Source organism: Callithrix jacchus, chromosome 10, assembly GCF_049354715.1.
Source record: "Callithrix jacchus isolate 240 chromosome 10, calJac240_pri, whole genome shotgun sequence".
Classification (NCBI taxonomy): domain Eukaryota; kingdom Metazoa; phylum Chordata; class Mammalia; order Primates; family Cebidae; genus Callithrix; species Callithrix jacchus.
The window spans coordinates 20976072-20982071 of record NC_133511.1 but is presented as its reverse complement, the minus strand read 5'-3'; the positions used below and the strand labels follow the sequence as shown (position 1 = coordinate 20982071).

The window sequence follows — 6000 nt, the reverse complement described above, 5'->3', positions numbered from 1 at the left end:
TGTGTACCCCCACCCCATTGTAGCCATGCTAACCTGCAACGACACATGAAAGTAATTCTGGGAAAAAGAGCTCTGGCTCAGGTAAGGGAACAATTCAAGCCCACCATACCACTAGTCAAAGAAGAAATCCCATCAGAGATAAAAAATGCTTTGAACTAATAATAATGGAAACATAAAATTTGTGGGATACAGCTACAGCAGTCCTCATAGGAAATGATCGAGGGGAAAAAAAGGCAACTTAAATACACAATAGGTAGAAAGAAAGATACAGGAGCAGAAATTAATAAAATTGAGGCCAGGCACAGTGGGTCATGCCTGTAATCCCAGTACTTTAAAGGCTGAGGTGAATGGATCACCTGAGATCACGAGTTTGAGACCAGCCTGGTCAACATGGTGAAAACCCATCTTTACTAAAAATACAAAAATTAGCTGGGTGTGGTGGTGTGTGCCTGTAGTCCCAGCTACTCAGGAAGATGAAGTGGGAGAATTGCTTGAATCTGGGAGGTGGAGGTTGCAGTGAGCCAAGATCACACCACTGCATTCCAGCCTGAGGGACAGAGCGAGACTCTGTCTTAAAAAAAAATTAATGAAATTGAAGACAATAGAGAAAAATCAACAAGGCCACCAACAAGGCTAAATTGGTGTCTTAGTCTGCTTGTGCTGCTAAAAAAAAAAACAGCTGAGACTGAGTTATTTATAAACAACAGAAATTTATTTCTCACAGTTCTGAAGGCTGGGTAGTCCAAGATCAAGGCACCAGCAGGTTGGGTGTCTGGCAAGGGCCCAGTATCTACTTCTAAGATGGCATTTGAAAGCTGTATCCCGTGGGGGTGGGGTTTGGGGAATGAATGCTGTGCCTTCACATGGCGGAAGGAACGGGAAACAGGGAGAGGAAGCTCTAAGTAGTTTCTTTTATAAGGACATTAATCCCACTTACAAGGGCAGAGCCCTCATGATCTAATCACTTCCTAAATGTCCCACCTCTTTATGCTATCACATTGGCAATTAAGTGTTAACATATGAATTTTGTGTGACACATTCAGCCTATAGCAGTTGGTTTTTTAAAAGATCAATAAAATGGGCTTGGCACAGTGGCTTATGCCTGTAATTCTAGCACTTTGGGAGGCTGAGGTGGGAGAACTGCTTGAGTCCTGGAGTTCAAGACCAACCCTGGCAATATAGTGAGACCTTGTCTCTATTAAAAAAAAAAAAAAAAAAAAAAAAAGCTGGGTGTGGTGGCAGGTGCCTGTAGTCCCAGCTACTTGGGAGGCTGAGGCAGGAGGATTGTTTGAGCCCAGGAGGCTAAGGCTGTAATGAGCTGTGGTCAAATCCCTGTACTCCAGCCTGGATGACAGAGTGAGATCCTGTCTTTAAATAAATAAATAAAATTAATTTTATTTCAGACTAATGAAAAAAGGAGCAAACACAGATCATCAATATCAGGAGTTAAATAGGAAATACAACTACCGATCCTATAGGTATTAAAAGGCCTTGCAGCTGACTCAACACCAACATTTTGTGCACCGGCCGGAGCGGCACCATAAATGCAGAATTTGCGGCAAGATGTTCAAGAAGCCTCATGTATCCACACAGGGGAGCGGCCCTTCCCTTGCCCTGACTGCTCCAAGCCTTTCAACTCGCCTGCCAACCTGGCCCGCCACCGGCTCACACACACAGGAGAGCGGCCCTGCCGGCATGGGGACTGTGGCAAGGCTTTCTCGCAAAGCTCCACGTGAGGCAGCACCGCTTGGTGCATGCCCAGCACCTCCCCTACTGCTGCCAGGAATGTGGGGTGCGTTTTCACCGCCCTTACCGCCTGCTCATGCACCGCTACCATCACACAGGTGAATACCCCTATAAGTGTCGCGAATGCTCCCGCTCCTTCTTACTGTGCTGGCTGCTGGAGGTGCACCAGCTCTTGGTCCATGCCGGGTGCCAGCCCCACCGCTGCCCATCCTCGGAGGCTGCCTTCGCCTCCTCACTGCGGCTCCAGGAGCACCGCTGAGCAGCCGCTGCTGCCCAGACCCCACGGTGCTTTGAGTGTGACACCTGTGGCAAGAAAGTGGGCTCAGCTGCTCGGCTGCAGGCACACGAGGCGGCCCATGCGTCTGCTAGGCCTGGAGAGGTCCCGGCTAAGGAGCCCCCTGACCCTCGAGCCCCACGGGCCACTCGTGCCCCAGTTGCCTCTCCAGCAGCCCTTGGAGGCACTGCTAGGGCATCCCCTGCGGGCCCGCTACGGCATCCCCTGCGGCCCCTGCCCGCCGCCGGAGTCTAGAGTGCAGCGAGTGCAAGAAGCTGTTCAGCATAGAGACGTTACTGCAGGTGCACCGGCGCTTCCACACAGGTGAGCGGCCGTACCCGTGTCCAGACTGTGGCAAAGCGTTCCGACCACCGCTCCAGCACACAGGTGAGCGACCCTTTGCCTGTGAAGTGTGAGGCAAGGCCTTCGCCATCTCCATGCGCCTGGTAGAACATCGCTGCATGCACATAGGCGAACCACCCTACTCCTGCCCTGACCTTGGCAAGAGCTACTGCTCCTTCTCCAACCTCTGGAAGCACCGCAAGACCCATCAGCAGCAGCATTAGGCAGCTGTGCGGCAGCAGCTGGCAGAGGAGGAGGCTGCGGTTGGCCTGGCCGTGATGGAGACTGCCACGGAGGCGCTGCCCTGGTGGAAGCCATTGAGATCTACCCTCTGGCCGAGGCTGAGGGGGGCCAGATCAGTGGCTGACTCTGCCTGATTTCATCTTCAGCACCCTGTTGCTGAAGGCCCTCCAGCATCCCCTTAAGCCTCTGTATATACTGTATCCCTTTTTCTTCCCATCCCACCACCATATAAGTTCTTAATTGGATTTATTCTCTCCTGAGGGGGTGCGCTGGGGTCCCTGACACACATAAAGGTGCTCCCCACCTTCCACCTCTTAGCACTGCTCACCCCAAAAATGAAATTGTCAATAAAGACTGAGTTGCCAGCAAAAAACAAAGGGAATGTTACAACTCTATGGCAACAAACGTTATGACTTAAATGAAGTAAACAAATTTCTTGAAAAATAGTGTATCAACATTGACAAAGGGAGAGATGAAAACATGAAGTCTTTATCTTCTAAGAATTTGAACTCATCAAAAACCTTCCCACAAAGGAAACTCCAGGCTTGCTTTTGGATTGGCAAAGAGTCCGTAGGTGAAATAAAAAATCCAATAGCTATGAAAGATAAAAATTGATAAACTGGTATGAATAAAAAAAATTAAACATTTTTTCCTTATCAAAAGATAGTAAGGAAATGAAAAGACCAGCTAAATTGGAGTATATACATTTTGGTAACACATACACCTAACAAAGGGTTTGTGTCAATATATAAAGAATCTTATAAATCAGTAACACAAAAACAACCTAATTTTTAAAATGGCCAAAGACTTGAACAAATACTTTACAAAAGATACAAAAAGTCTGAGAAAGAAAAAAAAAAGCAGGAGAAAAGGTGCTTAACATCATTAGTCACAGAAAAATGCAAATTAAGCCATAGTGGGACACTGCTTCACACCCACTAGAATGGTTACAAGGACTGACAGTACGGTTAGTGAACATGTGAGAAAAATGGAATTCTCATCATTGGTAACAGGAAGGTAAAATGGTACAACTAATTTGGAAAATAGTTTCACAAAATTAAGCACATATATATATATATATAATCTTTCCTATGACCCAGCAAATCCAATAGATATTTACCAAGGAGAAATAATAACATATATCCACACAAAGACTTGCACACAAATGTTTGTAGCAACTTTATTAATAACAATCCCACACTGGAAATAACACAAATATCCATCAGTAAACATATAAACAAATTGTGGTATACTACAATGACATACTATTCAGCAATAAAAACAACCACAGACATATGCAACAGTTTGTATCTCTAAAAATGTTAAGCTAAAGAAACTAAACACAAGAGTACATACTATCTAATTTATATGAAATTCTGAAACAGGGAAGAAAATAACCTTCCTGTAACAGAAGGTGGAGCAGTGGTGACCTAGGGCTGGGGAGAATAACTGCAAAGGGAAAGGAAATTTTTTCTGGCAAGAAAGTGCTATTTATCTTGATTGGGTGGGTGGTTACGTAGGTGTACACGTTCATCAAAGCTCATTGAATTCTACATTAAAATGGCTACACCTAATTGTATGTAAATTATACTTTCATTAGGTTGATCAGAAAGAAAAAAGTCCCAAGGAAGGGACAGGACAGACTATAAAGTCACCACACCAGTGTCTGTTTTAATATTTGAATGTGCACTACATTTCTAGGTTTCTATTTGTTTGATAGCCCATGTCAGGGGGCCAAGTTTCCATCTAAATAAAATGGTTTAATGAGTTAAAGTATAATAGAAGAGATACATATATATATATATATATATATTTATTTTTAGAGATAGGGTCTTGTTCTGTCACCCAGCATGGAGTGCAATTATAGCTCATTGCAGCCTAAAAGAGGAAGATGTAACAAAACTATTCAAGAAATGAATGAAAGCCTATGGTATAAATGCTTTTAAATTGAGTGATTAATTTTTGATATGCTATTTTGTGTTTATGTTAGAATCGTGAGTTGTCAAGTGTTTAGAAAAATCTGTCAAGTACACAAGTCTGCCTTTTTGGTAGTTGGATCAAAATATTAAGTCTTTAATCAAATGTTTAAGAAAATGTGATTCAGAAGATATGTAAGGGTATTAAATGTTCAGGAAAATTGGAACTTACAAATTGTAATCTTACTAGATAGGCAGTGTTTTAACCAATTTACAGATGGAGAAACCACGATCATGCAATTTGCAAGTGGCAGAGCCCTATTTAACTCCAAAGCTCTTGTTCCTCTGAGATAAACTCCTAGGTTTGCCCTTTCTTGATGTAACCAACTCATATCTCTGAGGATCTTTTTCCTTTTACCCGGAGGACTGTGTTACGTGCTGAGTATACAGATTCATTCAACCCTCTAACCAGTTCTTGTATTACTGATTCATCTGTGGTCAAAATCTGGAATACTGGTGGGTTTTGTTTCCAAAGGGTTATGACTTTGAGTGATAAAAAATAGTAGTTTATCCTTGATGTAGGGACCATCTTTGATTTCTTGTTACGCCCCCTTTTGATCCCTCCAAGGCACTTAGCAGATGTCAGCTAACAAATAAATGAGAAACAAATTGTTGGCTAAAAAGACAGCAGCAGAAGAGATTTAAAATTTGTACCTAGTGCAGTGCTTGGCAACGGTCAGGGATTTATCAAATATATCCTGAAGAGACTGACATTTCTGCCATTTTATCAATAAATTCAATAAAGTATTTATTGAACCTTAACGACGTCTTGGGCATTTTTTAAGGATAAGCGGTTTAATACAATGACGATTCAGATATAATCTCTACTCCCAAGGAATCTGGCATCTAGAATAGATAAGGCGCACATAAAAATAATAGGTGATAGTGGTAAGTGCTGAAATAAGACTGTCATTCAAGTGTTATGAATTTGAAGAAGTTGGGAAGATCAGGAATGGAAGTTTCTTCCCCCTTGTCTTATTCCATTTGTACTGCTTTAACAAAGTATCTTCAACTGGGTAATTTATAAATAGTAGAAATTTATTTTCTTACAGCTCTGGAGGCTGAGAAGTCAAGGCTATGCACCAGTGGGTTTGGTGTCTGCTGAGTCCCCAGTCTCTGCTCCCAAGTGGTACCCTGTTGCTGGGTGCTCACATGTTAGAAGAGACAGAAGGGCTGAACAGCTGCCTCACACCTCTTTTAAAATCATTAATCCCAGAGCCCTCATGATTTAATCATTCCCTCAAGGCCCCACCTCTAAATGCTATCACACTGGCGAATAAATTTCAACATATGAATTCTGGAGGAGACATTCAGACCGCTGCACCCCTCAAGTTGGTAAGTGTCTCTGAATATCTTTTTTTTCCATGCTCGGTGTGGCAATCTCATGATTTCAAACTGCTCTTCTATCTGGGTTCATCC

At 43.2% G+C, this 6000-nt stretch overlaps 1 pseudogene; it reads left to right on the top strand.

The window, feature by feature from the left end:
- Positions 1 to 1446: 1446 nt before the first annotated feature.
- On the top strand, positions 1447 to 2784 carry LOC108593741 (uncharacterized; annotated as a pseudogene).
- The last annotated feature ends 3216 nt before the right edge of the window (positions 2785 to 6000 follow it).